Source organism: Podarcis erhardii, assembly GCF_964252035.2.
Source record: "Podarcis erhardii genome assembly, chromosome: 7".
Lineage (NCBI taxonomy): Eukaryota > Metazoa > Chordata > Lepidosauria > Squamata > Lacertidae > Podarcis > Podarcis erhardii.
This window is the reverse complement of record NC_138511.1, coordinates 17,382,322-17,393,848: the sequence shown is the minus strand read 5'-3', so window position 1 is coordinate 17,393,848 and position 11,527 is coordinate 17,382,322. Positions and strand designations below refer to the sequence as shown.

General features: G+C 49.4%; 1 long non-coding RNA gene across 2 annotated transcripts in view; it reads left to right on the top strand.

Annotated features, from left to right (window-relative positions):
* The window catches only part of LOC309347037, a 72,530-nt gene that overhangs the window by 51,353 nt on the left and 9,650 nt on the right, over positions 1 to 11,527 (top strand). The gene's annotated exons all lie outside the window — the stretch shown is intronic.

Here is an 11,527-nt window from a genome sequence, read left to right as displayed (position 1 = left end):
AGTTAAAAGATTTTTAGGTAAAGGGACCCCTGACCGTTAGGTCCAGTTGTGACCGACTCTGGGGTTGCGGCGCTCATCTCGCATTATTGGCCGAGGGAGCTGGCGTACAGCTTCCAGGTCATGTGGCCAGCATGACTAAGTTGCTTTTGGTGAAACAGAGCAGCGCACGGAAACGCTGTTTACTTTCCCGTCGGAGCGGTACCTATTTATCTACTTGCACTTTGCCTTTTTTTTTTTTTAATTACAATCGATTTTATTGCATTAGCCGTATGGCCATAGCATAATATACATAGAAATAACAACATAAAATGGGGGTGGGAAGATAAGAGTGGATGTCGTCCTGGGCGAATACTTTGAAAAAATGGGGATAACAAAAGTAATAGGGGATTTAGAACATCGAGTGACAGAGAATACAAAAACAGGTTCAATTGTGCGGTGTATCGGCTACATCTGTGGTATTAAAGAAGAAGTTGGTGCCGCTTTCCTCTTCATCACACTAAGCAGGAAGTTAGCTGTCATCTCAGTAATCCAACAATCAGAATCCTGCAGAAGAAGGGACACTATCCAAGGCTGGATTGGGAGATGAAGCTTGTTCACGAGAGGAGTTAGAAACCGAGATCTTTCATCTGTCCAGTTGGGACAGAAGAGCATTACATGTTCCATAGTCTCCAGAGCCGTTTCATTGCAGGTGCATGTTCTATTTGCGATGGAAACTCTGGAGTAACGACCCGACAAAACTGCTGTAGGAAAACAGTTGAGACAGGCACAGGCAAAGGCCCTTCGCTTAGCCTCCGAAGGAATTGTGAAGCAGTATAGAGGGATCCCTTCAGGGGGTGGAATAGCTAGGGCTAAGCCTGAACACGGCCCTCTTGCATGGGAAGCTGTGTTAGAGAAGTCGAGTTGCTGTAGCTTCTTTTTGATTGGAGGAAGGGCCGCCGGGCTAATACACTCTAAGTTAAAAACAGTTTTGCGGTTCAAGTTAAGAAGAGAGCGGAATTTGAGGTTAATTGTAGTTTTCCAAGGAGAATTATGAATATCTCTTAGGATCAGATTGGAGAAACCACCTCTAATTCGAGCATCTGATGCTAATAGGTGGGAGCTATAGGAAATGGCTCGACTCCATGCTCGTTTTTCAATTGAGGGCTGGGCGAACTCAAGTCGTAGGGCTGCACCTGACACACATCTCGGGATGCCGGAAAGAGATCTCAGAAACATGTGAAGTGGGCGATCCAAGTTACCTGATATTGCTGTAGTCCATACTTCGCAGCCATATAATAATTTAGGGACAACTTTGGCATTAAATATTTGAATTGCTGCTGGAAGGTGTTTGCCGCCCTTCTGGTGATAAAATCGGACAATGGCATTAGAGGTCGTGGTTGCAGCAAGAGAGGCAGATTGTAGATGGGTGGTCCAGGAGAGATTATAAGTAAATATTAAGCGTAGATATTTAAAGGCTTTTACCTTTTCTAAGTAGCTACCTGTGATCTTAAGCGGCTCCAGCTTGAGTTTGCGGGAACGAGTGAAGTGGAGGACTTTCGATTTTTTATAATTAATATTAAGAGCTTCCGCCTTACAGTAGGCGATAAATGCATTAACTGCATTTGCTAGGTCCTCGGCTGTTCTGGGTAAGATGACGGCATCATCTGCATAGAAAAGGGAAGCAACGGGGTGGCCAGCTAAGTGAGGAGGATACTTAGTTGCTAGCTTCAAAGGGGAAAGGGCATCATGAAGATAAAGATTAAACAGTAAAGGGGCCAAGAGACAACCTTGTTGGACGCCCCTGGCCGTTGGGAATGGAGTGGTAAGGGAGCCGTTGGGACCAATTCGGACGCGAGCTGTGGTGTTTGAATAAAGGGAAATAATATGGGAGAGGAGGTGCGGATCAATTCCCAGATGGGCAAGTTTGGACCATAATCTCTGCCTAGGAATGGAATCAAAGGCGGCCTCCAGGTCCATGAAAGCGGCAAACAGGTGGCCTTGCCTTGGTGCAGTGTATTTACTGGCAAGGTGATAGAGAGTTAGACAGTGGTCCATGGTTGATGCTGACTTTCGGAAGCCAATCTGTTCTGGCGGTAGAATGTTCCTCTCGTGGACCCATGAAAGTTCTTCCAGTAAAACAGCGGCAAATATTTTCCCCGGAATAGATAGTAAACTGATGGGGCGATAGTTCCTAGGGATGTTTGGCTGGCCACCTTTGAAAATCGGAACTATTGTAGCTTCTCTCCAGGAGTCGGGGATGTCTAGGGCGGAGGAGATAGCGGTGAATATAGGAGTCAGCTGTTCACTCCACCAAAGAGGATCAGTCAGGAAAAGGTCCAACGGGACCATGTCTGGGCCGGGGGCCTTATTCCTTCGCATGGACATTATGATGTTGAAGATGCGGGTTGAGGTAAAGTTTACTGAGGAGATGGGACTAAGAGAACAGGAACAGAGGTCCAACGGGGATTGAAGGTGATCTGTAAGATGATTTGGAGAAGCGAAACTGGCTGAATAATAGGCAATCCATTCGTCAGCGGAAATTAGGGTAGCTGAATTGAATGGTGCCGAAGGCCTAACTAAGCGCCAAAAGGAGTCATGCCTCTCTACAGCCGAACGAAGAGTGGACCAAGCCTCAAGGATGTGTTGCTGTTTCTTGCAATGAATCTTGTTTCTGTATATCCTTTTAATATCTAAAAGCTCTGCACGGGTTTGGGGGTCGTTGGAAAATTTGATGATTCTGACCATTTTCCTAATTTGCCTTCTTAGGGCTTTACATTCCTTGTCAAACCAAGGTGATTCAGAGAAGAAGCGTTGGTGGGTAGGCGAGGTGGTGGTTATGTAAGTTGTTGAAAAAGCATCAATTAATTTCCAGTATTGGTCAGCGGGCAGAATTGAGTCAGAGAGAACTGCAGGCATATCAAATGATTTTTGTATGTCCAGGGCAAGAGAGAAGCTGAGGCTTGTCCATTTCTTTGTTTTGTATACAGGGTGGCTTTGTGCCGTGGAACTATAGTTTGAGGGGACTGAAAATGGCTCTATTAGGTTCAACATTAGAGTCAATGGAAGGTGGTCACCACCAAAATATTCGGCCACTTCCATTTTTGTAGAGATTGAGAATAGCTCCGGCGTCAATAGAATGTAGTCGACAACACTGGCTCCCCGGGAAGAGATGCATGTTAACTGCTGCGAGGACAAGGGAGTAACGTTGCCATTTGCGATGCAGAGATCGTTTTCGATGGCCAATTGGGCCATCAGCCTCCCCGACGCATTTGTTATGAAATCAAGAGAGCATCTGTTTCCCCAGGGGGGCTGCAGGGGATTGTCCAGGAGTGCTGCGGGAGATAATATAGCATCGTCGTTGGGACCTATTCTTGCATTAAAGTCACCTAAGAGGATTTGAGGAAGTCCTGGGTTAGTTGTTTGAAGATCATGGAGCCAAGACGAAAGTTCAGACCACCTTTCATTACGGTCGGAATCATTAATTGCTGGGGGCAGGTATACTGTAGTTATCAACCATGGGCTTTTGGTCTTTGGAAGGTGGATCTTTATAGTGAGAAAGTAAGGGGAAGATTTAAGTTCCTCGCAGATAGTGAGGGATAAGCTGGTTGAAATAAGACAGGCGAGGCCAACTTGAGGGCGACCCCTGTTAGCTAGTTTGCGAGCACAGGAGCTAAAGGAACAATAATTTGGGAGAGCGATACTTTGTTGGGACCAGGTCTCTTGGAGGCACACAATGTGAAAAGAAGAGATGGAGGTCTCTTGGAGGCACACAATGTCAAAAGAAGAGATGAAGTTTATTGCTTTCGAACTGCTAGGAGAAGTACAGTGGTACCTTGGGTTAAAAACTTAATTCATTCTGGAGATCCGTTCTTAACCTGAAACTGTTCTTAACCTGAGGTACCACTTTAGCTAATGGGGCCTCCTGCTGCCGCTGCGCTGCTGCCACCGCACGATTTCTGTTCTCATCCTGAAGCAAAGTTCTTAACCCGAGGTAATATTTCTGGGTTAGCGGAGTCTGTAACCTGAAGCGTATGTAACCTGAGGTACCACTGTAGATAAATAGGTACCGCTCCGGTGGGAAGGTAAACAATGTTTCCGTATGCCAATCTGGTTTTCCAGAAGCAGCTTAGTCATGCTGGCCACATGACCCGGAAGCTGTACACCGGCTCCCTAGGCCAATAAAGTGAGATGAGCGCTGCAACCCCAGAGTCATCCACGATTGTTTAGGGAAGCTTTTAATGTTTGATGTATTATAGTATTCTAATATTTTTTTGGAAGCCTCCCAGAGTGTCTGGGGAAGCCCAGCCAGATGGGCGGGGTATAAATAATAAATTATTATTATATTATTATTAATGGTCAGGGGTCCCTTTACCTTACCTTTACTACTATTATTAGTGAAGCACTTCCCAAAGTGACTTACAATATAATACCATATATATGAAACATAAAAGCAGTTTTAAAAGAGCAATAGCACACCCATGAAAGCAATGGAAAATCCAAGAGAGACAAAGTTTTTAGAATGCTTATCAAATGTAGAACATCTGTAGCGGGCACAGAAATGACAATAGAGGAGACGCCTGCCAATTGGAGGGTGCTGTCCTGATTCTGACATTGTGTGGGATGGACCTCTTGACAGGATGTCACATGGAAGAAGGAGCAGTCTTGTTTTCTGCTGCTCCAGCGAGTGGGACTCGAACCGGTGGATTCCAAAGGCAAGAAAGGAGATTCCAATTAAACGCCAGGAAGAGCTTCCTAATAGTCAGAGCTGTTTGAGAATAGAATGGACAACCTCAGAAGGTGGTGGACTCACCTTCCTTGGAGGTTTTTAAGAAGAGGTTGGATGGCCATCTGCTAGGGATTTGGGAGCTGTGATTCCTGCATTGAAGGGGACAGGACTAGATGATACTTTGGCTCCCTTTATTTCCCCCCCCCCCCGCCTGCCAGGATTTCTGAGTTACAAATTAACCAGCTCTTGTAACTGAAGCATTAGACAAAGAGTTGCAATCTAGCTAAGTCCTGCTCAGAGGAAACCCATGGAAATTAAAGGTTCTAAGTTAACCATGCTCATTAACTGTAGTGAGTCTACTCTGATGGCTGCTAGTCAGGATGACTCTGCTCTACGGCCACAGTCAGAGGCTGAAATGCATCCAAATTAGGACTGCCACATATCCAAGTTTTCCAGGGAATTAGACTGGCAAAATGACATCCGGGTGGATTTTGCCAAATTGACTAAAATTTCTGGGAACTCCGCATGGCAACTTTCACTTTTGGGAATATGGCAGCCCTAACCCAATTGATGGAAACTGCAGAACAGGAGACTGCTCTTGTGCCTGGCTCCTGCTTTATGGGAAGAACAGGATGCTAGGTTAGATGAGTCATTGGTTCTTCATATGTTCTAATGTGTAGGACCAACATCAGACACAATGCATTTTCTCCTCCCTCCCTCCCTCCCCTTTTTTACTTCAGAACGTTGTACTAAGTTCAACTCATGCACAATTTGGGTTGTTTCCCCCCCTGGGCCTGTTAGTCACACCCATTAATTTCAATGGGTCTGCTCTGAGTAGGACCACCATTGGAAACAACCCAGGCTCTCATCTTCTACTCACAACCCATTTGTTTCATTTTAGAACAAACAACAGAACACATCTTCGCCCTATACAGCAAGGAGCCAATTTACACCCACATACCATCCTACATACAGACACCCACAAACATTTAACATTACTTACTACATGGCCCAGTTTATCTTCACCATCTGAACCACTCAGTGCCAAAACCAGCAGCATTGCAGCTAGCAGAATGAGACACGACTTCATGATGCACAAAAGAATAGAGGCGAGGAAGAGTTGCCTTTGGTCTCTGCTGTGCCCAGGATGGTGCTCTCTGCTTTCTTTATATAGCCCTTCTTCAGCTCTATTGGGTGATGCAACCTCTTTCTGGACTAAGACCAAGTGCCATTGGGGAAGGCAATTAGTCATCTTGTGCAGACGTGGAGAACAGGGCGCACCTTGCCAAGGCTGTGTGGTCTTCTGTTCTCTTTCTTGACTGTTCCTTTGTTTCCTATATCCTGACTGTTTCCTATATCCATGTCAGAATTGCATAATGCACAGCTCCCCAATCATTTTCTTCTCCATCACCCATCTCACAAATATGAATGTGCACATTGGAGAAAGCCCCCCCAAGGAATGTATATTGGACCCATTGATGTATTTCTTGGTTGTTGTTAGCATACACCATTCAACATTTTGTGAGAAAAATTCAGGGCACCCCACCACCACCACCCATCTCCGTCACTCGCCGCCTCCCTGCTGCTGACCTCTTCCTTTCCCATAGCCTAGAGCAGCCTCCAGGAAGATTGCTCCAGCCCATGCTGCATTTTGAGATGCAGCGCAGCTTAGAGCGGTCTTTGGGAAAATCAGGGCACCCCGGATTGGGATTAGAAGCCAGAGCAGCTTCTGTCAATTCAGGATGTCCTGATTAAATTGGGACACTTGAAGGATCTGATAGCATAGCCTGAATGCATAGACACACAGCCCCTGAAACACATCCTGCAGTCCTGTCCTTTTTTTTTTAAATGATATTTATTAAAAGTTTAAAGATTACAGAAAGAAGAAGAAAGGGGAAAAAATTAAACAAAATTAAACAAAACAAATCAATACATTACTGTTAAGGGATAAGGGGTTGCTTGTGCGTAAGCGCAAACCTGCTCCAAGCAGAGTAGTTGGCTTAAAACTTTCCCTAACCGGACAGCCCTCACTTTGTGGCTGTCTTAATCACTGGCAGAATCCGTCAGTGAGCGTTTCCTGAATTTCTTCCAACATAAAAGCTCCTTGACAGTGAGTCTCCACCTAGATTCCCTGCGCGACAACTTTCTGCGCAGAGTGGGCGTCCCAATGGGAGGTCCTGAGCTCTCTCCGCTGCCCTCGCTGGAAGCGTCCCTGAGCCTTCCCTCCGACGCCCCCTCCTCCTCCTCTCTTTCCTCAGCGGAAGTTCTCCCTCTCTCCCTGCTGGTTCCCTCCCCTGCATCTGGGAGCCCTGCTACCGCCTCGTGCTCCGATGGCAGTTCCCTGACATCCACCTCCCCTCCAGGACCCCCCTCACCCCCGGTATGTCCCCTTTCTTTGGCCGGTGATTCTGGGAACCCCCGGAAGGAACCTTCCCCATCTTCTAAAGACTCGAACATTGCTCTCCACCTCCTACTATCTCTTCCCACTGGAGAATCTTCCCAATCTGATTCCATTCCCTCGGATACTTCTCCTCCCTCTCCCTCAGAGGCCGGAAACCCCGCAAAATCCTCTTCGTCATCTGTGGTGCCAAATTGCTCCTCCCAGAACCTCGCTAAAGGTCTGGGCTTTCTTGGGAATCTACGGTGAAACTCTTCCAGGAGAAACTCATCCTTGATGGCTTCCGCTGGCACCCATGCATTTTCCGACTCGGGCTCCTCCTCCCACACCACCAGATACTCCACCTGTCTTCCCTTCCACCTTGAATCTAGTATCTCCGCTGCGTGACTGCTACACTCCCTCTCTTCTACCTGTGGGGGTGCGGGAACCTCTCCCTCTCGCCCCTGAAATTCCCGCCCTTCCCTGTATGGTGAGAGTAATGACCTATGGAATACTGGGTGTAGTTTCATGTTGTCAGGCAATTTGAGCCTAAAGGCCACCGGGTTCACCTGCTGTGTTACCTCGAAGGGTCCCAATCGCTTTGGCCTTAATTTCTTGCAACCTCCCTTGAACGGTAACCCTTGGGTTGACAACCACACCCGGTCCCCAACCCTTATGGCCTCCCCTTCCCTCCGACTCCTATCTGCCTGCCTTTTGTACACTTCCTTAGCCCTCTCCAAGTTCATCTTAAGCTGTTGGTGCAGGGCTTCCATCTCTTCCACAAACCTTTCAGCCGCTGGCACACTCCATCTCTCCTCCCCTCCCCCTGGGAAAGCCCTGGGGTGACACCCATAATTGGCCATGAACGGGCTCATCCCTGTGGACACATGCTCCGCGTTATTGTATGCAAATTCTGCCAAAGCTAATTTCTCTACCCAGTCATTCTCCCTCTCGCTGACGTAGCACCGTAGGTATTGTTGGAGTATACTGTTCGCTCTTTCCGCCTGCCCGTTGGTCTCCGGATGCCGGGCCGTCGAGAAATTGACCTCGACGTGTAGTAGGCTCATGAGCTTCCTCCAGAACCTGGAAGTGAATTGTTTTCCTCTGTCTGATAAAACCCTCAAGGGGGCGCCATGCAGCCTGAAAATGTGTTCCACAAACAGCTTGGCGGTTTCCTCCGCCGTCACCTCATGTGAGCAAGCGATGAAATGGCACATCTTAGTTAACAAGTCGACTACTACCATGACGGCCGTTTTGCCCCTTGACTTGGGCAAATCGGTCATAAAATCTATGGACACTGCCTCCCATGGTCTTTCTGGTGTGGGTAATGGTTCCAGTAACCCCGCTGGTGCCGCCCTCTCCCCTTTGGCTCGCTGGCAGCGGTCGCACCCCCTTATATATTCTCGTACATCTTCCCTCACCTTTTGCCACCAGAACTGCCTGGTGACTAGCAACATGGTTTTGTGTTGACCAAAATGGCCCGCCGTGGTGCTGTCGTGTAATTGTTTGAGTACTCTACTTCTCAAGTCCCCCTCTGGTATATACAACGCCCCCCTGTAATACAGTGCCCCATCCTTTTCCTCAAACCCCCCTGGGTTTCCTCCTGCCCCCCTGAGCTCCCTGATCTTGTTCTGGGCGTACTCGTTGTCTGCCGTCCCCTCTGCAAGCTCCCGTCGCCCTACCAACACTCCCCCACACACCCATCGGTCCTCGGGTATCACATGTCGTTCTTCCGGCGCTCCCTCTCCTTCCAGATACTCTGGCTTCCGGGAGAGGGCATCTGCTCTGATGTTTTCCTCCCCCGCTATGTAACGAATCTCAAAATGGAACTTGGAAAACTCCTGAGCCCACCGCACCTGTCTCTGGTTGAGTACTCTTGCCGTTCTCCAGTATTCCAGGTTCTTATGGTCCGTGCACACCTGGATCTTGTGCTGTGCCCCTATTAGCAAATGTCTCCAGCGTCGAAACGCTTCATAGATAGCCAGCAGCTCCCGGTCATACACCGTGTAGTTCTGCTCCGACTTGCTCAACTTCCTGGAGAAAAAGGCACACGGTCTCCAGTCGGACTGGTTCCCCCCCGGCTGAAGCAGTACGGCCCCCACCGCTCTGTCCGATGCATCGGTCTCCAGCCTCATTGGCTTCTGCAGATCCACGTGCAAGAGCTGCTCTTCCGAAGCAAACACCTTCTTTAGCCTTTCAAAAGACTGCTGCGCCTCTTCCGTCCAGATGAACTTCTTCTTGCTACTGAGGCAATCTGTGATGGGTGCAGTTAAGTGGGCAAAGTTTTTGATGAACTTCCGATAGAAGTTTCCAAACGCCAGAAACCTCTGCACGTCCTTCCGGGTCTTGGGTGTCTTCCATTCCAGTACCGCTTGTACCTTGCCTGGATCCATAGCTAGGCCCTTGTCTGACAACCGGTACCCCAGGAACTTGACCTCTCGGGTGTGGAACTGGCACTTCTCCAGTTTGACCCACAGCTGGTGTGCCTGTAACCTCTTTAGCACTTCCCGGACATCTCTGACGTGTTGTTCCTCGTCCTCCGAATAAATCAGCACGTCATCTAGAAAGGCCACACAGTTCTTGTACAGCAAGGGTCCCAAAACGTGATGCATGAAAGATTGAAAACACGCCGAACCCGCTTGTAATCCAAAGGGCATAACGAGGTACTCGAAAGCCCCCAGAGGGGTGAACATGGTGGTCTTCCATTCATCTCCCTCTCTCATCCTGATCAGATTGTACGCTCCCCTTAGGTCCAGCTTGGTGAAAATCTTTCCCTTCCTCACCCTGATCAAAATGTCGTCAATCCTGGGCATGGGGAAGGTCACAGGTTCCGACACCGAATTAATGGCCCGAAAGTCCACTACAAGCCTGGGCTTATTTGTGTCCCTCTTGTCCACAAAGAACACTGGACAAGCCCCCACCGCCCTTGATTCCCTTATGAAACCTCTTTTTAGGTTCTTGTCTATAAATTCCCTCAATTCCTTCATCTCCCTGTCCGACATGGCGTACAGTTTGCCCACTGGCAGCTAGGCTCCCGGGAGTAGGTTGATTTGACAGTCAAAGGGCCTATGCGGGGGCAGTCTATCCGCTTCCTTCTCACTGAACACATCTTGCAAGTCAGCGTACTGCGGTGGTACCTGCCCCTCCTCTCCCACCGCCATCCCTGCCACTCTGGCTATTGCCATCCTCGGGGTTTCCCCTCCATGGCAGTGTTCCAAACAGTGAGCTGACCCGAATGAGACCATCCGCTGGTGCCATCCCACTAACAGATCATGTAGCGCCAGCCAGCTCATTCCCAGTATGATTGGCGGTCCCGCCAGGGTGGCTATGTGAAAGGCAATAATCTCAGTGTGCCTGGCAATTCTCATTCTCATGGGGGGGGGGGTCTGGTGTGTTACCTCCCCTCCCAGGAGTTCCCTCCCATCGATGGTCATGACTTGCAAGGGACTGCCTAGCTGGTGCTCTAACGCAAATTCCTTGCTAAGAAAGTTGCAGGAACTGCCTGAGTCCAGCGCCTTTATCTTGAGGGGGTGGCCGTTGGGGAGCTCTAGCACCGCCTCGTGCTCCGATGGCAGTTCCCTGACAATTACAAGACACAAAAACAAAAACAAAAAACAATACATCCAAATCAAAAAATAAAAGCAAAAACAGTTGAAAATACATCCAATTTTTCCATTTCTTTGTCTTTTATTTACTTGTTTCATCAACCTCCTCAAACCTCCCTTTTTTGTATTCTAATTATTAATTATTTCAGCAAATCCATTCTTATCTTAATTTATTTTAACCTTATCTTACCATTAATACCATAAAACATATTTGTACTTACCGTATTTTTCGTCCCATAGGACGCTCCGTCCCATAGGACGCACCTACATTTTGGGGGGAGAAATAAAGGAAATTCCCCCCCCTTTATTTCCCCCCCAAAACCAGGTCGGGGAACAGTGGGATGGCGGTGCTGCGCCTCCCCGCTGTCCCCCGAGCTTGTGGGGCTGGCCGATGTCTGCCTGGCGCGAGGGGCACTGTGCTTCAGGGCGCCCCACCCGCCCTCCAGTGCGCAAGGCTTGCCGACACCTGCGCGAAGCATGGGGCGTCCTTGGGAGGGCGCCCCGTGCTCCGCGCTGCAGGCTGCCGCCCGCAAGCCTTGCGCTCCCGGGGGGAGATCCCCCGGGTGCGCAAGGCTTGCGGACACCTGCGCGGAGCACGGGACGTCCTCCGGAGGGCGCCCCGTGCTCCGCGCTGCAGGCTGCCGCCCGCAGGCTTGCCGCCACCTGCACGAAGCATGGGGCGTCCTCCGAAGGGCGCCCCATGCTCCGCGTTGCCGGCTGCCGCCCGCAAACTTTGCGTGCCCGGGGGGAAATCCCCCGGGTGTGCAAGGCTTGCGAAGGGCGCCCCGTGCTCCGTGCTGCCGCCCGCAAGCCTTGTGCTCCTGGGGGGAGATCCCCCAG